The sequence below is a fragment of the Somniosus microcephalus genome, chromosome 19, assembly GCF_052327205.1.
Source record: "Somniosus microcephalus isolate GS21.2 chromosome 19, FLI_Smic_1.0, whole genome shotgun sequence".
Taxonomy (NCBI): Eukaryota; Metazoa; Chordata; class Chondrichthyes; order Squaliformes; family Somniosidae; genus Somniosus; species Somniosus microcephalus.
In genome coordinates this window covers 74842861-74868202 of record NC_141005.1, presented here as the reverse complement: position 1 = coordinate 74868202, position 25342 = coordinate 74842861, and the positions used below count along the sequence as shown (strand labels likewise).

Genomic DNA, 25342 nt, shown 5'->3' with positions numbered 1-25342 from the left:
CCCCGTCACCCCCAGTAAATTACCCGAGCTCACTCCCCGTCACCCCCAGTAAATTACCCCAGCTCACTCCCCGTCACCCCCAGTAAATTACCCGAGCTCACTCCCCGTCACCCCCAGTAAATTACCCGAGCTCACTCCCCGTCACCCCCAGTAAATTACCCGAGCTCACTCCCCGTCACCCCCAGTAAATTACCCGAGCTCACTCCCCGTCACCCCCAGTAAATTACCCGAGCTCACTCCCCGTCACCCCCAGTAAATTACCCCAGCTCACTCCCCGTCACCCTCAGTAAATTACCCGAGCTCACTCCCCGTCACCCCAGTAAATTACCCGAGCTCACTCCCCGTCACCCCCAGTAAATTACCCGAGCTCACTCCCCGTCACCCCCAGTAAATTACCCGAGCTCACTCCCCGTCACCCCCAGTAAATTACCCGAGCTCACTCCCCGTCACCCCCAGTAAATTACCCGAGCTCACTCCCCGTCACCCCCAGTAAATTACCCGAGCTCACTCCCCGTCACCCCCAGTAAATTACCCGAGCTCACTCCCCGTCACCCCCAGTAAATTACCCGAGCTCACTCCCCGTCACCCCCAGTAAATTACCCGAGCTCACTCCCCGTCACCCCCAGTAAATTACCCGAGCTCACTCCCCGTCACCCCCAGTAAATTACCCGAGCTCACTCCCCGTCACCCCCAGTAAATTACCCGAGCTCACTCCCCGTCACCCCCAGTAAATTACCCCAGCTCACTCCCCGTCACCCCCAGTAAATTACCCGAGCTCACTCCCCGTCACCCCCAGTAAATTACCCGAGCTCACTCCCCGTCACCCCCAGTAAATTACCCGAGCTCACTCCCCCGTCACCCCCAGTAAATTACCCGAGCTCACTCCCCGTCACCCCCAGTAAATTACCCGAGCTCACTCCCCGTCACCCCCAGTAAATTACCCCAGCTCACTCCCCGTCACCCCCAGTAAATTACCCGAGCTCACTCCCCGTCACCCCCAGTAAATTACCCGAGCTCACTCCCCCGTCACCCCCAGTAAATTACCCGAGCTCACTCCCCGTCACCCCCAGTAAATTACCCGAGCTCACTCCCCGTCACCCTCAGTAAATTACCCCAGCTCACTCCCCGTCTCCCCCAGTAAATTACCCGAGCTCACTCCCCCGTCACCCCCAGTAAATTACCCGAGCTCACTCCCCGTCACCCCCAGTAAATTACCCGAGCTCACTCCCCGTCACCCCCAGTAAATTACCCGAGCTCACTCCCCGTCACCCCCAGTAAATTACCCGAGCTCACTCCCCCGTCACCCCCAGTAAATTACCCGAGCTCACTCCCCGTCACCCCCAGTAAATTACCCGAGCTCACTCCCCGTCACCCCCAGTAAATTACCCGAGCTCACTCCCCGTCACCCCCAGTAAATTACCCCAGCTCACTCCCCGTCACCCCCAGTAAATTACCCGAGCTCACTCCCCGTCACCCCCAGTAAATTACCCGAGCTCACTCCCTGTCACCCCCCGGCTGGAGGATTGCTGAGGTTCGTGTTCACATTGGAGGAGGGGAGGTGGGGGTCTCTGAGTCAGCACCTCCCTATCATCCATAGCACTTTGATAACAAGCAAAGGAAAATTCAAATGGCAGCACAGATCCTCAAAGGTAAAGCACCTATTCGTGTAAAGAACTCTAATCAAAAAGGGCGGGGAGGGTAAATGTGTCTGTCCGTTATGAACCTATCGTGATTGGGTCCGGCGCTCTGATCTCCCAGTTTGTATCGTTCTCTTTATGCTTCAGTTTGGTGAGGTGGCCAACTCCAGGAACTGTTTTAAATGAATGATGTAATTAAACTGATATTAATCAGTTCATACTGGTTGTTAATGACCACCAATACATATGTTTAAATTATTCCTTTTCAGTGAGACGACAATCAGTTTCAGATGGGATGGTACACTTGCCGGGGTGTAATACTGCTGCATCGTGTTGTAAGGAGGTAAATATATATAATTAATATACAGTGTACAAGGATTTAAAGCAGTTTATTATCTTGCAATATGACTTTACAAAACTGATCTAAGAGTAGGTCAAATTAGCGACGGGCACCGTGCCTTGATCAGCAACAGCTGGTGATGGGTCAGCGTCGGTGTTGGGTGTCTGCCGAGAATTTCCACACCAAACTCGAAGCTTGGTCAGACCGACAAAGCTCCCTGCTGTTACTCCATTTCCCCAAGTATCACATGGCTCCTCACTGACTGTATTTCACTCGTCATGAGGAGGATGTATTTGTCCTGATGGAAGGCGTAATTGGCGGTCGTCTGGTCAATACTTTTCCTGACTTGGGCTTCTCTTCCCTGCGGGGACAATAGATGGGATGCCATGCTTGCCTCTCCAAGTGCCATATTATGTGGGCTGCCACCGGGGTTGGCGGGCGTTGTATTGCCGGGGTTGGCGATCGTTGTATTGTCGGTCGGCGGGAGTTGCGTTGTTGGGGTCGGCGGGCGTTGTATTGTCGGGGTCGGCGGGCATTGTATTGTCGGGGTCGGCGGGCGTTGTATTGTCGGGGTCGGCAATCGTTGTATTGTCGGGGTCGGCAGGCGTTGTATTGTTGGGGTCGGCGGGCGTTGTTTTGTCGGGGTCGGTGGGCGTTGTATTGTCGGGGTCGGCAATCGTTGTATTGTCGGGGTCGGCGGGCGTTGTATTGTCGGGGTCGGCGATCGTTGTATTGTCGGGGTCGGCGGGCGTTGTATTGTCGGGGTCGGCGATCGTTGTATTGTCGGGGTCGGCAATCGTTGTATTGTCGGGGTCGGCAGGCGTTGTATTGTCGGGGTCGGCAGGCGTTGTATTGTCGGGGTCGGCGATCGTTGTATTGTCGGGTCGGCAGGCGTTGTATTGTCGGGGTCGGTGGGCGTTGTATTGTCGGGGTCGGCAATCGTTGTATTGTCGGGGTCGGCAGGCGTTGTATTGTCGGGGTCGGCGATCGTTGTTTTGTCGGGGTCGGCAATCGTTGTATTGTCGGGGTCGGCAGGCGTTGTATTGTCGGGGTCGGCGATCGTTGTATTGTCGGGGTCGGCGATCGTTGTATCGTCGGGGTCGGCGATCGTTGTATCGTCGGGCTCGGCAATCGTTGTATTGTCGGGGTCGGCGGGCGTTGTATTGTCGGGGTCGGCGATCGTTGTATTGTCGGGGTCGGCGGGCGTTGTATTGTCGGGGTCGGCAGGCGTTGTATTGTCGGGGTCGGCGATCGTTGTATTGTCGGGGTCGGCGATCGTTGTATTGTTGGGGTCGGCGATCGTTGTATTGTCGGGGTCGGCGGGCGTTGTATTGTCGGGGTCGGTGGGCGTTGTATTGTCGGGGTCGGCGGGCGTTGTATTGTTGGGGTCGGCAGGCGTTGTATTGTCGGGGTCGGCAATCGTTGTATTGTCGGGGTCGGCGGGCGTTGTATTGTTGGGGTCGGCGATCGTTGTATTGTCGGGGTCGGCAGGCGTTGTATTGTCGGGGTCGGTGGGCGTTGTATTGTCGGGGTCGGTGGGCGTTGTATTGTCGGGGTCGGCGGGCGTTGTTTTGTCGGGGTCGGCGGGCGTTGTATTGTCGGGGTCGGTGGGCGTTGTATTGTCGGGGTCGGTGGGCGTTGTATTGTCGGGGTCGGCAATCGTTGTATTGTCGGGGTCGGCGGGCGTTGTATTGTTGGGGTCGGCGATCGTTGTATTGTCAGGGTCGGCGGGCGTTGTATTGTCGGGGTCGGCGGGCGTTGTTTTGTCGGGGTCGGTGGGCGTTGTATTGTCGGGGTCGGTGGGCGTTGTATTGTCGGGGTCGGCGATCGTTGTATTGTCGGGGTCGGCGGGCGTTGTATTGTCGGGGTCGGCGGGCGTTGTTTTGTCGGGGTCGGTGGGCGTTGTATTGTCGGGGTCGGCGATCATTGTATTGTCGGGGTCGGCGGGCGTTGTATTGTTGGGGTCGGCGATCGTTGTATTGTCGGGGTCGGCAGGCGTTGTATTGTCGGGGTCGGTGGGCGTTGTATTGTCGGGGTCGGCAATCGTTGTATTGTCGGGGTCGGCAGGCGTTGTATTGTCGGGGTCGGCGATCGTTGTATTGTCGGGGTCGGCAGGCGTTGTATTGTCGGGGTCGGCGGGCGTTGTATTGTCGGGGTCGGCGATCGTTGTATTGTCGGGGTCGGCGGGCGTTGTATTGTCGGGGTCGGCGGGCGTTGTATTGTCGGGGTCGGCGGGCGTTGTATTGTCGGGGTCGGCGGGCGTTGTATTGTCGGGGTCGGCGGGCGTTGTATTGTTGAGTGCAGAGGCCTGAGGCCGATGATGAGCCTGGTGCACTCAGCGCTGCGAGCCAGCACAAAGGAAACTGGGAATTTGAATTGTCTGTACAGCTCATTATGGCCATAAATTCATTTATATTCTTCCCCCCCCCGTCCCCCTGCACCTATAATGTGACGGAAGAGATTGAGCAGTGCTCCAGTCAGCAATCCTTACTGGAGAGTACACCCTCTTAGGGTCCCACAGTCATCCTCCTCCTCCTCCTCCTCTGCACTTTGACCTGTAAAGGCTGAAGCGTTTCCCCACTGCTGATGTAAGAAATTGCCAGTCCCCCTTGACCGACCGGCCCCCCACGGACCGACCGGCCCCCCACGGACCGACCGGCCCCCCACGGACCGACCGGCCCGCCACGGACCGACCGGTCCCCCATGGACCGACCGGCCCGCCATGGACCGACCGGCTCCCCATGACCGACCGGCCCCCCATGGACCGACCGGCCCCCCATGACCGACCGGCCCCCCATGGACCGACCGGCCCCCCATGACCGACCGGCCCCCCATGACCGACCGGCCCCCCATGGACCGACAGGCCCCCCATGACCGACCGGTCCCCTTGACCAACCGGTCCCCCATGGACCGACCGGCCCCCCATGGACCGACCGGCCCCCCATGACCCGACCGGCCCCCCATGGACCGACCGGCCCCCCATGGACCGACCGGCCCCCCATGGACCGACCGTTCGCCCATGACCGACCGGCCCCCCTTGACCGACTGGCCCGCCATGGACCGACCGGCCCCCCATGGACCGACCGGCCCCCCATGGACCGACCGCCCCCCATGGACCGACCGGCCCCCCGTCGCTACTTGCTGGAAGCTGAAATTCAGGCCCAAGGCCTTGTGCTCTCTGCTGATAACAACAACAACAACAACAACTTGGATTTTTATAGCAAAAATGTCCCAAGATGCTTCACAGGAGCGATTTATCAAACTAAATTTGACACCGAGCCACATAAGGAGATATTAGGACAGGGGACCAAAAGCTTGGTCAAAGAGGTAGGTTTTAAGGAGCATCTTAAATGAGAAGAGAGAGAGAGGCGGAGAGGTTTAGGGAGGGAATTCCAGAGCTTAGGGCCTCGGCAACTGAAGGCACGGCCACCAATGGTGGAACGATTAAAATCGGGGATCCGCAAGAGGCCAGAATTGGAGGATCGCAGAGATCTCTGGGGGGGGTTGTAGGACTGGAGGAGGTTACAGAGATAGGGAGGGGGGTGAGGCCATGGAGGGATTGGAAATCGAGGTGTAGCCGGACCTGGAGCCAATGTAGGTCAGCGAGCACAGGGGTGATGGGTGAACGGGACTTGGTGCGAGTTAGGACACGGGCAGCTGAGTTTTGGATGAGCTGAAGTTTAGAGGAAGGAATGTGGGAGGCCGGCCAGGAGAGCGTTGGAAGAATCTCGCATTAATTATGGTGTGCGGTCAGCTTGTTTCTGCGCATTGCACAGAGTGCCTCGGGCAGTGGTCCTACAGCGATCGCACTATTGGCCCCACCAATCTCATTCTGATGCACAGTGTAATCGACACCTCATCAACTGTGTTATTCTTGCCCCGACCAGTGTGTCTCCGGTGGTTTTACCTGAGAAGAACGTACTAGGAGAGACTCCGGGTTTATAAACTCAACTGGGCATGTTTCCAGGGATGCAGGTTACTCTCTCACAATGTTCTTCCTCCCATTCCACACCTTCTTCTTCGGCTGTCCCTCGGAACCGAGAATGACTTGCTTCCACATTAAAAATGAGTTCTCAGGTGACTGATGAGTCCAATGCGGGACCGACAGTCTCTGTCACAGGTGGGGCAGATGGGACGGGTGGGTGGGGTGCTTGGGTTGACGTGCGCTCCTTGCGCTGCCTGCGCTTGGCTTCCGCTTGCTCCCGGCGAAGAGACTCGAGGTGTTCGGCGCCTTCCCGGATGCTTCTCCTCCACTTTGTGCGGTCTTGGGCCAGGGATTCCCAGGTGTTGGTGGGGGATGTTTCACTTTTTCAAGGAGGCTTTGAGGGTGTCCTTGAAGCGTTTCCTCTGCCCACCTGGGGCTCTCTTGCCGTGTCGGAGCTCCGAGTAGAGCGCTTGTTTTGGGAGTCTCGTATCGGGCATGCGGACAATGTGACCCGTCCATCGGAGCTGGTCGAGCGTGGTCAAAGCTGCGATGCTGGGGATGTTGGCCTGAGCAAGAACACTGACGTTGGTGCGCCTATCCTGCCAATGGATTTGCAGGATCTTGCGGAGGCAGCGTTGGTGGTACCTCGCCAGTGCTTTGAGGTACATCACGATTTGCAGTACAGTTTAGTTACAATGCATAAGGCACTGCTGATGTAGACACACTGCTTGCTTTGGTTCCATTCCTGCTGCAGCACGGGGATGATTAAAACTTGCTGAAATTGGAGATACGGGGGCTCAGAATGATGTTGGTAGCTTTACTGCCCCATTAAGGCCGATGGCCTGTCTCCTGCTACTGGTGCCTACCACAGGGCGGCCAAAGCACCCGCCTGTTCCAGGAGCTCGACTGCTTTTAGTAAGTAAACCAGCATCCTATAGGAGCCTGATTGGTATTTTTGGACAGAGCTGGTTGGAGCCTGCGCTGAGAGTTTGCTGCCCTCCCGCCATTCCCTGTCCTGTTCTTATCCGCCATCCCACTCTTCTTCCCCGTCTCATCCCCATCCAAGAAAAGCACCAAAGTAACCCCATCCTCCACTTCTGTCCCTTTCCCTCCTCTGCCTTTCCACCCCCTCTTCTCTCCCTTCCTTGCCGATCCCCTCCTCTCTCCCTCTCCTCCTGCCCTGCTCTTTCCCTCATCCCTCCTGAACTTCCCTACTTCATCCTAACTTCCTCATTTTCAACTTGTGTCCCCTGGGATTTGAAACGGTCACCACCGCGAACAATTTGTTTCGTAAGTTTTAAATGGCACTCGACTTAAGCTGGGATCTGAATGACACAATAAAGGGGAGGATGCCTGAGGAAAGGTCTGGCTGTAATACGAGGCCTAGAATAGTCGCTGGTTCCACATGAACGGGGTTTGTGTCCTGTCGGTAACGCAGCGTCAGAAGCCTAAACAACCGTCCGCTTTTTCAGGATGTGGCGCACACTTCTCAAACAAGCTGCGACAAAAGAAAATGTGATGCAGAGTGGGAGGCACAAGACCCCAAAATACAGTGTGTGAAAGAGGAGCCAAGTAACAGTGCAGCGGGAGTTTTCACCTCTTCTCCCAACTACCATGCACACAGCCCTACCCTCTGCATAGAAAGCGTCACTTCAGGGGCTGAGGACGATGGAATGCAAGCGGCATCTGTTATTCTGGACACAGTAGGTAAACTGACATTCTTTACATTTTCACAAATATTTTAACACTAAAAAAAATCCATTCTGCACTTCTTTCCTCCAATTTTATTTACTTTTGGGTGCATTTTTTATGTTCTTCAAGAGAGAAAGAGCTTGCATTTATACCTCTTCATGTCATCAGGATGTCCTAAAGCACTGCACAGCCAATGAGTTCGTTTTGACAAGCAATCTCTCTTGTTATTTGAGTGGGAGCCAATTTGCACACCGCAAGATCCCACAAACAGCAAGTGAAATGAATGATCAGTTAAGCTGCTTTTGTTGGTGTTGGTTGAGGGGTAGATGTTGGCCAGGACACTGGAGAACTCCCTGCTCTTGTTAGAATAGTGTCATGGAATCTTTTACATCCACCGAACAGACGGATCCCAGACAGTTCAATGTCTCATCCAAAAGATGGCACCTCTGACAATGTGTCGAACTGAAGTGTTGGCCTAGATTATGCGCTGAAGTCCTGGGATGAGGAATCGAGCAAGAGTTCTACCACTGAGCCAAGCTGACACGTCGAGCTGATGAGTAGCACTCTCACCTCCGAGTTAGAAGTTTGTGTGTTGAAACCCACCCTCCAGGATTTGAGTACCTAATCCGGTGCAGTGCTGAGGGAGTGCTGCAGAGGAGAGTACCGTCTTTCCGATGAGATGTTAAACCGAGGCCCCCTCTGCCTGTTCAGGTGGATGTAAAGGATCCCACTGTCACGATTCAGCAAAGAGCAGGGAGTTCTCTCCAAGTCCTGGCCAACATTCCTTCCTCAGCCAGCACCAATTACAGATTCCTTGGCCATTCAGCTCATTTGATGTAAGTGGGACTTTGCTGGTTGCAAATTGACTGCCATGTTTGCCTACAAAACAACAATGCCTGTACTTCAAAAGTACTTAATAAGAACATAAGAATTAGGAGCAGGAGTAAGCCGTACAGCCCTTCGAGCCTGCTCCACCATTCACTAAGATCATGGCTGATCTTTGACCTCAACTCCACTTTCCTGCCCGATCCCCATATCCCTCGACTTCCCCTAGAGTCCAAAAATCTATCTCTCTCAGCCTTGAATATACTCAACGATTCAGCATCCACAGCCCTCTGGGGTAGAGAATTCCAAAAGATTCACAACCCTCTGAGTGAAGAAATTCCTCCTCATCTCCGTCTTAAATGGCCGACCCCTTATCCTGAGACTCTGCCCCCTCGTTCTAGACTCCCCAGCCAAGAGAAGCAACCTCTCAGCATCTACCCTGTCAATCCCCTTCAGAATCTTGTACGTTTCAATGAGATCGTCTCTCATCCTTCTAAACTCCAGAGAGTATCGGCCCGATCTACACAATCTCTCCTCATAGGACAGCCCTCTCATCCCAGGGATCAATCTAGTGAACCTTCGTTGCACCGCCTCTAAAGCAAGTATGCCCTTCCTCAGATAAGGAGACTAAAACTGTGCACAGTACTCCAGGTGTGGTCTCACCAAGACCCTGTACAATTGTAGCAAGACTCCCTTACTGTTGTACTCCAACCCCCTTGCAATAAAGGCCATTTCATAGAGTCACAGAGTCATACGGCACAGAAGGAGGCCATTCGGCCCATCGAGTCCGTGCCGGCTCTCTGTAGAGCAATCCGGTCAGTCCCATTCCCCCGCTCTATCGCCGTAGCTCTGCAAGTTTATTTCCCTCAAGTGCCTATCCAGTCTCCCCTTGAAAACATCGAGTGTCTCCGCTTCCACCACTTCCGTCGGCAGCGAGTTCCAGGTCCTCACCACTCGCTGCGTAAAAAAGTTTTTCCTCATATCCCCCCTGTATCTCTTGCCCAAATTTGTTATACTTCATTGTTTGTGAAGTGCTCTGGGCTGTCGGAGGATGTGAAAAACGTTATGTGAATTCCAGTTCGTTCTTTCGGTGTAATATTCTAAAACTGGGGAAAGAGCAGTTTTTTTGCACCCAACATCAGCATTGAGCACACCAGCTGAAGTACAGAGTGAGCCAGCGTGAAGGGTGCATTCCGTGATCTCAGCTAAAAAGCTGCTGGAACCACTCCGCGAGTGCTGGCTGAGTGAGGAGGAGCTGCCCTCATTAGATGTTGTGAGGCCACCTCATGAATCTCATCTGAATAAGCTTGCTGTGCATCTCAATCCTTGTACAGGGAAGGTGATGAAGGAAGTCTATAGAATATCAGGAAGCAAGCAACCCTTAAAAGGCTCAAAATTAAAGAGATAAAAATTTAGGGGTTAAAATTATGTGAGCCTTTTAAAAGGAGCAAAAGTGTGTGTGTGTCCTGGAGGGAAAACGAACAGGGGACTAGAGGATTCTAGACCCTAAACACTGGGGTCCCAAGTAGCAGGCTGAATGATTTTACTCCTTCCTGCCCTTTACAGAATAAGATTTTAATTTACACATCATCCCCTCACATCGATAATTGTAAAGTGCTTTACACCATCGATTACTTTTTGTAGTGCAATGTTGTTATATAGTATTTAATTATATGATCATTTATTCTCTGTGATATAATTTCATGCAAATTATATATTAGTGGAAAATTTATGGTTTTTTTTACATGACTCGTGATGAAATCTGGCAGCTATTGCCAGTGTTGGCAGGTACCAGACACTGGGCCTCGATTTTAACACCCTGATGTGCGGGAGAGGGTCGGTGTGGGGGGTTTAAAATATCGGAATCCCGCAACCTGACCCCCAACCCTCAGCATTCCCGGCCGGCGTAATATTTACGGCAGCGATTCAGTCCTTGGATGAGGCTCCTGCTAAAAGCGGGCGGCAGGCCTACTTAAGATTCAGAAGCCACGGCCCAATGATGCCCTTGGTGGCGCGATGTATTTTTAACCTCGCCACAGGGGGGCGCCTCACGCTGTCTGTTGCCCGGCAGCAGAAACGTGGCTGGTGGGAGGAACTGACCGGCGAGAAGAGGTCCAGGCAAGTTTACAACGTTGCCTGTTTTTTAAGCTTCTTGGGCCAGGAGGAGCAGGAGTCTTGCCCCCAGGCATCACAAGGGAAAGGCAATTTCAGCCGAAAATGCTCAGACTTGCCCTCCCCGCAATCCCGACCACGATCATGCCCGGAGTCTTCCATCTCTCCCTCTGACTGCCGGGGAACGTTCCCACGGGTCCCCAGCCGCAGCCTCTTGCCACTAGATTCCTACTCCTGCCCGCCGGCCATATTTATTTAAATAAGGCACTACTGTTCAAACTGAGAGGGCCACCACGTCCTCGGGCCTTGCCGGGTTCTTCTCCCACTACTGGGCTCCCCCGCACCCGTCCCGCCTCCCCGTTAAAATCGGGGCCTATGTGCGTACAGTTGTTATTTTGTGATGTATCTGAGCACCCACTCGTACACAATGTCCAGTTTTGATCTTCTCTTCCCTCCTTTTCCAGTGGAGCTCATACAAATAGATTCCGAAGATTCCAACTGTGATTAGTCTGAGGTAAAAGTTTTGATGCGGTGCACATGAGCAGATTGGACCAGAGCCACAGACACCAGCTTTGATCAGCAAGCAATGCAAATGTTTGTTAATATATGTCACAAGAAAATAAGAATTAGGAGCAGGAGCAGGTCATACGGCCCCTCGAGCCTGCTCTGCCATTCAATAAGATCATGGCTGATCTTCGACCTCAACTCCACTTTCCCGCCCGATCTCCATATCCCTCGATTCCCCTGGAGTCCAAAAATCTATGTATCTCAGCCTTGAATATACTCAATGACTCAGCATCCACAGCCCTCTGGGGCAGAGAATTCCAAAGATTCACAACCCTCCGAGTGAAGAAATTCCTCCTCACCCTGGTCTTAAATGCCCGACCCCTTATCTTGAGATTATGCCCCCTAGTTCTAGACTCTCCAGCCAGGGGAAACAACCTCTCAGCATCTACCCTGTCAATCTCCCAGAATCTTGTATGTTTCAATGAGATCACCTCTCAACCTTCTAAACTCCAGAGAGTATCGGCCCATTCTATATAATCTCCCCTCATAGGACAGCCCTCTCATCATTATGATCTGCAATGCACTGTCTGAAAGGGCGGTGGAAGCAGATTCAATAGTAATTTTCAAAAGGGAATTGCATAAATACTTGAAAAGGGAAAAAATACAGGGCTACAGGGGAACGAGCAGGGGGAGTGGGACTAATTGGAGAGCTCTTTCAAAGAGCCGGCACAGGCACGATGGGCTGAATGGCCTCCTGTGCTGTAAGATTCTGTGGTTCTATGATTTCACTGCTTGCAATCTGTTCCAAAATCTTTCAGGTCCAGAAGAACAAGAGGATGATAAACTGCTGCTCTCGGAGCGAGATAAAGATGTCTATTTACACCAATAAGTAATAATCACTCTTTTGGATACAGATCTGTGGGGCAAATTAAGCCATACGCCTGAGGATCACAAACCCGGGCTTCACTTCCATAGCGTAGTATGAGACGGGAAAGATTCATACCAGGAATTTCCTCCAGGCTTCTCCCGATCGGCTGCCCTAACTTTGGCGGAAAATCAGCAGAAACTCTGCTTACATCTCGTAAACGGGCTGTCGAACCATCTTCTGCCGAAGTTAGGGTGGCTGAGTGGGATAACCCCAGAGGAAATTCACGGCATCTATTTGAACTGTGTGCTACTCTGCACTGTGAGAATGCATCATTCTTTGTATGTGTGGAGGTAACTTCACGGCTAGCTTCCTTGTATTCAAATGTATCGGGGCAGAGTCCGATCCTCCCCACATTATAAAATGTATCTGGGCAGAGTCCGACCCTCCCCACATTATAAAATGCATCTGGGCAGAGTTCGACCCTCCCCACATTATAAAGGGATAAAGCCCAGGGACAGACCCAGAAAAACTTAGAGAAATTGGGAATAGGCAGCTACCTGCTCCCTCAGATTCACATGCCTATACAGGTCTCACGAATTATGTTTTCCCAATTTTGGAGATATTTATTTAAAGATTCTCCAGGCCACATAGATAAATGTCATTGGCCCAGAAATTCGGGTCGGGGGCTTCCCGCGGGTGCAAGCCCCCTGACCTGCACTTACCTTGCGCGCCGGCCGTTGAGCTGTGGGCCCGCGTGGGATTCCGATCCTGGGCCTCCTCCAACTGCCGGCGCGCAGTGCTTGCCTTTCCCAGGGGCGCAGTTAGTTCGATGCGTCCCCTGGGATCACATGGGCCATGGAGAGCCAATGGTAGCAGGGAATGCTTCATTCATAAGTTTGACAGGAAGAGCTGTCAAACCTATAAATACTATAAGCCCCAAAACATCACTAAAACTTCAAATAATTTGTTTTTTTAAATCACATTTTTAAAATAACTATAAATTACATGAAATAACTATTTTAAACAATAAATTAAACTTTTGAAAAAGTTAATTACATTTTCTAACGGGGCTAAAAATAAACTTACCTTTCTTTAAAGTATTTAAAAATAATAAACCTGTGGAAAAAATGTTTTAATTTTAATTAATTCATCACTTACCTTGTTAAAAGCAGGCCTTGCGCCTGCTATTTAAAAGTGTAACTGCTGGAGACTTGCCCTCCCGGAAAAACCTGGAAAAAAAACGTAAGTTCGATGCGCACGCGCTGCCTCTCCTGCGCATGCGATCCACCTCTGAACCCCTTCTTTCAGGGGAACGGAAGTGCTGGTTTCCCGCGCATGCGCAGTGCATGCACGAAACCAGCACTTTCATTGGGCCTACCCGTGAGTACTCACGCATTGGGACCCGAATTTCTAGGCCAATATTATTTTTAACTTTCCAGCTCATTATATTGAGTAATGTCAGTTATGGGAAATGCAATATTTCCCACTCCTTGGACCTATTGTCCGCATCAAGCACTCCCAGGTCAGGTTAAATACAAAGTAAAGCCTCTATACTATCTCATGAAGGACTCCCAGAGTCCCAGGCCAGGTACATCACTGGTTAGATGTACAGTAAAGCCCCCACAGCACTATTCTGTGAAGTACTCCGAGGCCGGGTACAGTGTGTATTGGATGCAGAGTTAGGCTCCCACTGCAGTGCCCAAGCAAGTGTATTATGGTTATTGTTGCCAACTGCTCTTCTCAGACCCATATGTCTGGTACAGTGTCTGAAGCGTCTGTAACAGAGGCGTGGACAACGATGGAATCATGCACGGATTTCCAACAGGGTCACTGGGTAGTGATTACGAGCAGGGACCCTGGCTGACTTTCCGCTCCCTAGCTGTGAGATATTGTGACCAACTGTAGCAGCCCTACTGCCACCCTGGTAACTCGGCGCAGGCTCAGCCTCGAAGCTGAGACCTCCCTGGGAGTAGGGCTCAGCAATCCCAAGAACAGTCTGGGGTGAGGAAAAACTCATTTGACCCATCAAAGCCCACCACTCAAATATCCTAACTCCTCCAGGCTACTACCCAATTGCCTTTTGACAGCATTTGATTCTTAACTTTACCTGACAGACTATTCCAAACATTTATCACCATTTCAATAAACTCATTCTTCCTAATATCTGTTTCAAATTTACTCTTCACACAATTAACTTTTTTGCCATGCAGCCTGGCTTACTTTGAATACCATTTAATATTTTATATATCTCGCTGAGATCCGTTAACCACCTTCTCGTCAGGCTCTGAGGCTTGGATGTCTTTAATTTTTCCTGGTAGTTTATCCCCTTTTCTTGCAGTATCATAAGAACATAAGAAATAGGAGCAGGAGTAGGCCAATCGGCCCCTCGAGCCTGCTCCACCATTCAATAAGATCATGACTGATCTGATCCTAACCGCCAATCCACTATCACAGAACCATCTCCTGAATCTAACAGAATTAGACACACGAAACAGGAGCAGGATCAGGCTACACGGCCCCTGGGCCCGCTCCGCTACCCACAGGGCCATGACCGATCCGAACCTAGACTCATGGCCAAATTCCTGCCCGCTCCCCGTAACCCTTAATTCCCTTTTCTTCTAGGAAACTGCCTATTTCTGTTTTAAATTTATGTAATGATGTAGCTTCGACAGCTTTTTGGGGCAGCATATTCCATGGACCTACCACCCTCTGAGTGAAGTAGTTCCTCCTCATCTCAGTTTTGAAAGAGCAGCCCCTTATTCTAAGACTATGCCCCCTAGTTCTAGTTTCACCCATCATCTGGAACATCCTCCCTGCATCCACCCGATCCAACCCCTTCATAATCTTATATGTTTCAATAAGATCGCCTCTCATTCTTCTGAACTCCAATGAGTAGAGTCCCAATCTACTCAACCTCTCCTCATATGTCCATCCCCGGGATCAACCGAGTGAACCTTCTTTGTACTGACTCGAGAGCAAGTATGTCCTTTCTTAAGTATGGACACCAAAACTGTATGCAGTATTCCAGGTGCGGTCTCACCAATACCTTGTACAACTGAAGCAATACCTCCCTATTTTTATATTCTATCCCCCTAGCAATGAAAGCCAACATCCCATTGGCCTTCTTAATCACTTGCTGCACCTGCATACTAACCTTTTGAGTTTCGTGCACCAGGACCCCCAGATCCCTTTGTACTTCAGTACTTTCCAGTTTCTTGCCATTAAGATAATAACTTGCTCTACGATTTTTCCTGCCAAAGTGCATAACCTCACACTTTCCAGTATTGTATTCCATCTGCCAAATCTCTGCCCACTTACTTAGCCTGTCTATGTCCCCTTGCAGGTTTTTTATGTCCTCCTCACTCACTACTTTCCCTCCCATCTTAGTATCATCTGCAAACTTTGATGTGTTACACTCGGTCCCCTCCTCCAAATCGTTAATATAGATTGTAAAGAGTTGGGGACCCAGCACTGACCCCTGCGGAACACCACTGGTTACTGATTGCCAGTCTGAGAATGAACCATTTATCCCAACTCTCTGCCTTCTGTTAGATAGCCAATCCTCTATCCATGCCAGAATATTACCCCCAATCCTGTGATTTTTTATCTTAAGCAATAATCTTTTGTGTGGCACCTTGTCAAATGCCTTTTGGAAGTTTAAATACACTACGTCCACTGGTTCCCCTTTATCCACCCTATATGTTACTTCCTCAAAGAACTCCAGCAAATTTGTCAAATATGACTTCCCCTTCATAAAACCATGCTGACTTTGTCCTATTAAATGATGATTATCCAAATGTCCTGTTACTGTCTCCTTAATAATGGACTCCAAAATTTTACCTACCACAGATGTTAGGCTAACCGGTCTATAGTTTCCAGCCTTCTGTCTACTGCCCTTTTTAAATAAGGGTGTTACATTAGCAGTCATGTTGCTGTTCTCCGAACCTTCTGAAATGCATGTACAGCCTTTTTGTGGCAGGGTGGCCAGAATTGACATAGTGCTCCATGTTGGAACGGACTAGTGCTTTGAATAGTTTAACCTCAGTTGACGTACAGGAAACTTTTTTTTATCCGGCACGGACGGGCCCGACGTGGTGCCGGTTCATCAAAAATTCCGGATAACCGAACGCTAAAGCAACAAACCCAGCTTCAGAACAATGGGCACAAGTTGCAAGCGTCTCTGTAGCTTAGCAACAGCTGCAGCCACACCCTTGCACAGCAATAAATGGAGTAAAAAAAGTAATAAAAGTTACCTGAACCTACTCCTGAATTTTGCCGGTTAACCAAGATTTCCGGTTATTTAGGTGCCGGTAAATCGAAAGTTTCCTGTACTCTGGCGATATAACCCGGCATTCTGCTTGCTTTTTTAAATTGCTTTATCACCTTGACCAGTCAGTCCACCATCAGCTCCTGGTCCCTGACTAAGTCCCTGTGACAAGTTGTGTAAGTATGTGGCATATTTTTTGCCCCAATATTTTGCAGTTATCAATATTAAATTTGATTTGTCTAAATCCTTCCATGTATCGTTTTGCTGGGACCTCTGTCTCTACTGCCGTCCTCATTTCAGTGTTGTCTGCAAATGTGATAAAGCTCACAATCTAATTGGCTCTGAGAAGCTCACCGAACCACTGTAAAACTCTGCTTTCATTTCAAACTGGGGGAAAAAAGGTTCACGTGCCCAATGTGTCCGACCCTGCACGGATTGTGAGAGCATCAACAGAGGCCCTGGCTCAGCTCCCCAATCCTTCCCATGCTCGTACATAATATGGGCCTAAAAAATAGGAAGATAACTTTAAAAAGAGAGCGGGATGCAGACAAATGCGGAAATACTGAGTAAGAGATGGTGGTGTTTGAGATGTTAATGTTTCAGAAATGTGCTTTAATAAAATGTTTTTTAGAAACACTTGGCTTTATAGATGAATGTTTAATAAATGACCAAACACATTGAGTCGTCGTCGTACGTGTCCCCTTTGGGGAACTGTATGAAGTGGTGGAAGGATTTCTGGCCGCAATTAACGCTCCTTCCGTGACCATAACCATCTTCGTACCAGCCATTAGGGTGGTTAGTCCTATGGCGGGTGGGTTTTACGGGCTCCCACAACCCATACGAGGGGGGGGGGGGCCACCCACACCCACCCACGGACGCAAGTATCCCGCTGGATGTCAACCCAGAATTTAGAGCCGGAGCTCCGACTCCACTTGCCGGGACTGTCTGGAGCGGGGTTCGAAACCCTACGCCTTCTGGCCCAGCGGCGGGGATGCTACCGCTACGCCAAAGGCCCACTCCAACACATTGAGTGTGAGATGCTTAAAGCTTGGGCTGCTTTATTTATGGTAGAGCGTCAGACCTCATTCCCTGACTGCAGTTAAACTTGGTGCAAGGAGCCACTTCCGAGAGAATATCAACACTCTGGTGTTGACCGATATATTATGCATGGAAGCAAACATGTGGCATTCAACAGCTTGAAGCATGGAGCTGGGTGATGTATTGAGGACTCTTGATCCAGCGGCTGTAGACACCCACCAGTCCCTCACACAGCAGCAGACGTGGATCCAGCGGCTGTAGACACCCACCAGTCCCTCACACGGCAGCAGACGTGGATCCAGCGGCTGTAGACAACCATCAGTCCCTCACACAGCAGCAGACGTGGATCCAGTGGCTGTAGACCCCCACCAATCCCTCACACAGCAGCAGATGTGGATCCAGCGGCTGTAGACACCCACCAGTCCCTCACACAGCAGCAGATGTGGATCCAGCGGCTGTAGACACCCACCAGTCCCTCACACAGCAGCAGATATGGATCCAGCGGCTGTAGACACCCACCAGTCCCTCACACAGCAGCAGACGTGGATCCAGCGGCTGTAGACCCCCACCAGTCCCTCACACAGCAGCAGACGTGGATCCAGCGGCTGTAGACACCCACCAGTCCCTCACACAGCAGCAGATGTGGATCCAGCGGCTGTAGACACCCACCAGTCCCTCACACAGCAGCAGATGTGGATCCAGCGGCTGTAGACACCCACCAGTCCCTCACACAGCAGCAGATATGGATCCAGCGGCTGTAGACCCCCACCAATCCCGAACACAGCAGCTGACGTGGATCCAGCGGCTGTAGACACCCACCAGTCCCTCACACAGCAGCAGACGTGGATCCAGTGGCTGTAGACCCCCACCAATCCCGAACACAGCAGCTGACGTGGATCCAGCGGCTGTAGACACCCACCAGTCCCTCACACAGCAGCAGACGTGGATCCAGTGGCTGTAGACCCCCACCAATCCCGAACACAGCAGCTGACGTGGATCCAGCGGCTGTAGACCCCCACCAGTCCCTCACACAGCAGCTGACGTGGATCCAGTGGCTGTAGACACCCACCAGTCCCTCACACAGCAGCAGACGTGGATCCAGTGGCTGTAGACACCCACCAGTCCCTCACACAGCAGCAGACGTGGATCCAGCGGCTGTAGACACCCACCAGTCCCTCACACAGCAGCAGACGTGGATCCAGTGGCTGTAGACACCCACCAGTCCCTCACACAGCAGCAGACGTGGATCCAGCGGCTGTAGACACCCACCAATCCCTCACACAGCAGCAGACGTGGATCCAGCGGCTGTAGACCCCCACCAATCCCGAACACAGCAGCAGACGTGGATCCAGCGGCTGTAGACCCCCACCAATCCCGAACACAGCAGCAGACGTGGATCCAGCGGCTGTAGACCCCCACCAGTCCCTCACACAGCAGCTGACGTGGATCCAGCAGCTGTAGACACCCACCAGTCCCTCACACAGCAGCAGACGTGGATCCAGCGGCTGTAGACACCCACCAGTCCCTCACACAGCAGCAGACGTGGATCCAGCAGCTGTAGACACCCACCAGTCCCTCACACAGCAGCAGACGTGGATCCAGCGGCTGTAGACACCCACCAGTCCCTCACACAGCAGCAGACGTGGATCCAGCGGCTGTAGACACCCACCAGTCCCTCACACAGCAGCTGACGTGGATCCAGCGGCTGTAGACACCCACCAGTCCCTCACACAGCAGCTGACGTGGATCCAGCGGCTGTAGACCCCCACCAGTCCCTCACACAGCAGCAGACGTGGATCCAGCAGCTGTAGACACCCACCAGTCCCTCACACAGCAGCTGACGTGGATCCAGCGGCTGTAGACCCCCACCAGTCCCTCACACAGCAGCAGACGTGGATCCAGCGGCTGTAGACCCCCACCAATCCCGAACACAGCAGCAGATGTGGATCCAGCGGCTGTAGACCCCCACCAATCCCGAACACAGCAGCAGACGTGGATCCAGCGGCTGTAGACCCCCACCAATCCCTCACACAGCAGCAGATGTGGATCCAGCGGCTGTAGACCCCCACCAATCCCTCACACAGCAGCAGACGTGGATCCAGCGGCTGTAGACACCCACCAGTCCCTCACACAGCAGCAGATGTGGATCCAGCGGCTGTAGACCCCCACCAATCCCTCACACAGCAGCTGACGTGGATCCAGCGGCTGTAGACCCCCACCAGTCCCTCACACAGCAGCAGACGTGGATCCAGCGGCTGTAGACCCCCACCAGTCCCTCACACAGCAGCAGACGTGGATCCAGCGGCTGTAGACACCCACCAGTCCCTCACACAGCAGCTGACGTGGATCCAGCGGCTGTAGACCCCCACCAATCCCGAACACAGCAGCAGACGTGGATCCAGCGGCTGTAGACCCCCACCAATCCCGAACACAGCAGCAGACGTGGATCCAGCGGCTGTAGACCCCCACCAATCCCGAACACAGCAGCTGACGTGGATCCAGCGGCTGTAGACCCCCACCAATCCCGAACACAGCAGCTGACGTGGATCCAGTGGCTGTAGACACCCACCAGTCCCTCACACAGCAGCAGACGTGGATCCAGCGGCTGTAGACACCCACCAGTCCCTCACACAGCAGCTGACGTGGATCCAGTGGCTGTAGACACCCACCAGTCCCTCACACAGCAGCAGACGTGGCTCCAGCGGCTGTAGACCCCCACCAATCCCGAACACAGCAGCAGACGTGGCTCCAGCGGCTGTAGACCCCCACCAGTCCCTCACACAGCAGCAGACGTGGATCCAGCGGCTGTAGACCCCCACCAGTCCCTCACACAGCAGCAGACGTGGATCCAGCGGCTGTAGACCCCCACCAGTCCCTCACACAGCAGCAGATGTGGATCCAGCGGCTGTAGACCCCCACCAATCCCGAACACAGCAGCAGACGTGGATCCAGCGGCTGTAGACACCCACCAGTCCCTCACACAGCAGCAGACGTGGATCCAGCGGCTGTAGACACCCACCAATCCCTCACACAGCAGCAGATGTGGATCCAGCGGCTGTAGACACCCACCAGTCCCTCACACAGCAGCAGACGTGGCTCCAGCGGCTGTAGACACCCACCAATCCCTCACACAGCAGCAGATGTGGATCCAGCGGCTGTAGACACCCACCAGTCCCTCACACAGCAGCAGATGTGGATCCAGCGGCTGTAGACCCCCACCAATCCCGAACACAGCAGCAGACGTGGATCCAGCGGCTGTAGACACCCACCAATCCCGAACACAGCAGCAGACGTGGATCCAGCGGCTGTAGACACCCACCAGTCCCTCACACAGCAGCAGATGTGGATCCAGCGGCTGTAGACCCCCACCAGTCCCGAACACAGCAGCTGACGTGGATCCAGCGGCTGTAGACCCCCACCAATCCCTCACACAGCAGCAGACGTGGATCCAGCGGCTGTAGACCCCCACCAGTCCCTCACACAGCAGCTGACGTGGATCCAGCGGCTGTAGACACCCACCAATCCCGAACACAGCAGCTGACGTGGATCCAGCGGCTGTAGACCCCCACCAATCCCGAACACAGCAGCTGACGTGGATCCAGCGGCTGTAGACACCCACCAGTCCCTCACACAGCAGCTGACGTGGATCCAGCGGCTGTAGACACCCACCAGTCCCTCACACAGCAGCTGACGTGGATCCAGCGGCTGTAGACACCCACCAGTCCCTCACACAGCAGCAGATGTGGATCCAGCGGCTGTAACATCTGGAGCTGGGACTGCTCAGTTTTTACAGGGCTCTCCGCGAAAGGTCAACCTGGTGGATGTAGCACTCGGTTCCTGGATACAGTGATGATATATGGGGCGTGGGGCTTCTCTTAACTCTCTCAAATTAAAAATGGTGCTGCTAAAGCAAACGTCTCCACAAGGATGAGTGAACAAGTGAATCGTGCTCACTTTCCCTGTAAACAGAGGAGAGTCACTCCTCACCCTCAAGGCACAAGAGGCTGCTCCCAACCCCACAGCCTGAGAACATTGCTCTACCAGAGCATGAGTGATCGTATTTGGGAACAATGTCTCTCCTGGCAGATGGTGCTGGGGCAGGGATTGCTCGCTTTCCTCTGCTTTGGGCTAGTTCTTATTTTGTTACTGTCTATTTTCGCTATCAGCATTACCGTATCAGGGAAGTCTAAAAACATTAAGCTCAATATTCCAGGGTATAAAATCTTCAGGCGAGACAACGGGGGGGGGGGGGGGGTTGCAATATTAATCAAGGAGTCAATTACTGCTGTAAGGAGGGATGATATCTTAGCAGGTCTAATGAGGCCATATGGGTAGAACTTAAAAACAAAAAGGGGGCAAGCACTTTGCTGGGAGTGTACTATAGGCCCCCAAACAGGGGGAGATAGAGGAACAGAGGGCAGCACGGTGGCATAGTGGTTAGCACTGTTGCCTCACAGCGCCAGGGACCCGGGTTCGAATCCGGCCTCGAGCGACTGTCTGTGTGGAGTTTGCACATTCTCCCTGTGTTTGCGTGGGTTTCCTCCGGGTGCTCCAGTTTCCTCCCACAGTCCAAAGATGTGCGGGTTAGGTTGATTGGCTATGATAAATTGACCCTTAGTGTTAGGGGGATTAAACACGTGGGGTTACGGGGATAGGGTGGGATATGTGTTGGTGTAGGGGTTACGGGGATCGGGTGGGATATGTGTCGGTGCAGGCTCGATGGGTTGAAATGGCCTCTATCTGCACTGTGGGGTTTCTGTGATTTCTGTGATATGTAGGCAAATCTCAGAGAAGTGTAGAAATAATAGGGTAGTAATAGTAGGGGATTTCAACTTCCCCACTATTAACTGGGATAGTCAGAGTGTGAAAGGTTTAGAGGGTGCGGAATTCTTAAAGTGCATCCAGGAGAGCTTTTTGAACCAGCATGTAGAAAGTCCTACAAGAGAGGGGGCGGTACTGGACCTAATTCTAGGGAAATGTAGCTGGGCAAGTGATAGAAGTGTCAGTAGGAAAGCATTTTGGTGACAGTGACCATAATTCGGTGAGATTTAAGGTAGTCATGGAAAATGACAAAGATGGACCGGAAATAAAGGTTCTAAATTGGGTGAAGGCCGATTTTAATAAGGCAGGATCTGGCCAAAGTGGACTGCGATCAGCTACTTGTAGGAAAACCCACATCAGAGCAGTGAGAGTCTTTCAGAAAGGAAATAGAGAGAGTACAATGCCAACATGTTCCCATAAAGGTCAAGGGTGGGACCAACAAGTCCAGGGAACCCTGGATGTCAAGGGATATACAAGAATGGATTAGGAAAAAAAGGGAGGCTTTTGGCAGATGCAAAGGACTAAAAAAAATGCAAGCACTAGAGGAGTATAGAAAGTGCAGGGGGGTACTTAATAAAGAAATTAGGAGAGCGAAGAGGGGGCATGAAAAAACACTGGTGGGCAAAATACAGGAAAATCCCAAGGTGTTTTATAAGTATATTAAGGGCAAGAGGATAACCAGGGAAAGAGTAGGGCCCATTAGGGAACAAAGTGGCAATCTGTGTGTAGAGCTAGAAGATGTGGGTGAGGTTTTAAATGAATATTTTGCATCTGTGTTCACTATGGAGAAGGACGATGTAGGCATAGAAATCAGGCAGGGGGTTTGTGATATACTTGAACAAATTAGTATTGAGGGGGAGGAGGTACTAGTGGTTTTAGCCGGCTTAAAAGTGGATAAATCCCCAGGCCCTGACGAGATGTATCCCAGGCTGCTGTGTGAGGCAAGGGAGGAGATTGCAGGGGCTCTGACACAAATATTCAGAACCTCTCTGGCCACAGGGGAGGTGACAGAGGACTGGAGGACAGCTAACGTAGTACCATTATTCAAGAAGGGTAGTAGGGATAAACCAGGGAATTACAGGCCAGTGAGCCTAACATCAGTGGTAGAGAAATTATTGGAAAAAATTCTGAGGGACAGAATTAGTCTCCACTTGGAGAGGTAAGGATTAATCAAGGATAGTCAGCATAGCTTTGCCAGGGGGAGATCATGTCTAATCAATTTGATTGAATTTTTCGAGGGGTTGAGTAGGTGTATGGATGAGGCTAGTGCAGTTGATGTAGTCTACATGGACTTCAGTAAGGCTTTTAAAGAACATAAGAACATAAGAAGTAGGAGCAGGAGTAGGCCATACGGCCCCTCGAGCCTGCTCCGCCATTCAATAGGATCATGGCTGATCCGAACCTAGACTCACGTCCACTTCCCTGCCTGTTCCCCGTAACCCCTAATTCCCTTATCAGCTAGGAAACGGTCTATCTCCGTTTTAAATTTATTTAATGTCGCAGCTTCCACAGCTCTCTGAAGTAGCAAATTCCATAGATTTACTACCCTCTGAGTGAAGAAGTTTCTCCTCATCTCAGTTTTGAAACGGCAGCCCCTTATTCTAAGATTATGCCCCCTAGTTCTAGTCTCACCCATCAGTGGAAACATCCTCCCCGCATCCACCCGATCGAGCCCCCTCACAATCTTAAATGGTTCGATAAGATCGCCTCTCATTCTTCTGAATTCCAATGAGTAGAGGCCCAACCTACTCAACCTTTCCTCATAAGTCAACCCCCTCATCTCCGGAATCAACCGAGTGAACCTTCTCTGAACTGCCTCGAGAGCAAGTATATCTTTTCTTAAATATGGAAACCAAAACTGTACGCAGTATTCCAGGTGTGGCCTCACCAGTACCCTGTATAACTGAAGCAAGACTTCCCTGCTTTTATACTCCATCCCCTTTGCAATAAAAGCCAAGATTCCATTGGCCTTCCTGATCACCTGCTGTACCTGCATACTAACCTTCTGTGTTTCATGCACCAGGACCCCCAGATCCCTTTGTACTGTAGCACTTTGCAGTTTCTCTCCATTTAGATAATAACTTGCTCTTTGATTTTTTCTGCCAAAGTGCATAACCTCACACTTTCCAACATTATATTCCATCTGCCAAATTTCTGCCCACTCACTTAACCTGTCTATGTCCTTTTGCAGGTTTTTTATGTCCTCCTCACTCACTGCTTTCCCTCCCATCTTTGTATCGTCGGCAAACTTGGATATGTTGCACTCAGTCCCTTCCTCCAAATCATTAATATAGATTGTAAAGAGTTGGGGTCCCAGCACTGACCCCTACGGAACACCACTAGTTACTGATTGCCAACCCGAGAATGAACCATTTATCCCAACTCTCTGTTTTCTGTTAGATAGCCAATCTTCCACCCATGCCAGTATATTACCCCCAATCCCATGATTTTTTATCTTGTGCAGTAATCTTTTGTGTGGCACCTTGTCAAATGCCTTTTGGAAGTCCAAATACACCACATCCACTGGTTCCCCTTTATCCACCGTTTGTTACGTCCTCAAAGAATTCGAGCAAATTTGTCAAACATGACTTCCCCTTCATAAAACCATGCTGACTCTGTCCAATTAAATTATGCTTATCCAAATGTCCTGTTACTGCTTCCTTAATAATGGACTCCAACATTTTACCAACCACAGATGTTAGGCTAACTGGTCTATAGTTTCCAGCCTTTTGTCTACTTCCCTTTTTAAATAAGGGCATTACATTAGCAGTTTTCCAATCTGCTGGGACCTTACCTGAATCCAGGGAGTTCTGGAAAATTACCACTAATGTATCTGCAATCCCTACCGCCACTTCTCTCAAGACCCTAGGATGTAAGCCATCAGGTCCAGGGGATTTATCCACCTTTAGTCCCATTATCTTACCGAGTACCACCTCCTTAGTGATTTTAATAGTGTTTAGCTCCTCCCCCCTATAGCCCCCTGTTTGTCCAGTGTTGGGATATTTTTAATGTCCTCTACTGTAAAGACTGATACAAAATATTTGTTCAGCGTTTTTGCCATCTCCATGTTCCCCACCACTAATTTCCCGGTCTCGTCCTCTAAGGGACCAACATTCACTTTAGCCACCCTTTTTCTTTTTATATAACTGTAGAAACACTTGCTATCTGTTTTTATATTTTTTGCCAGTTTACTTTCATAATCTATCTTCTCTTTCTTAATTAATCTTTTAATTATTCTTTGCTGGCTTTTAAATGCTTCCCAATCTTCTATCCTCCCACTAGATTTGGCTACTTTATATGCCCTTGTTTT

The 25342-nt window shown here is 51.4% G+C and overlaps 1 long non-coding RNA gene across 1 annotated transcript; it reads left to right on the top strand.

Moving 5' to 3' along the window:
• Nucleotides 1–1906: 1906 nt before the first annotated feature.
• LOC147104914 (uncharacterized) lies at nt 1907–16809 on the top strand. Its single transcript, XR_015072372.1, has 3 exons — nt 1907–1980; nt 7375–7609; nt 10996–16809. It is a non-coding gene; the product is annotated as an uncharacterized LOC147104914 (long non-coding RNA).
• The last annotated feature ends 8533 nt before the right edge of the window (nt 16810–25342 follow it).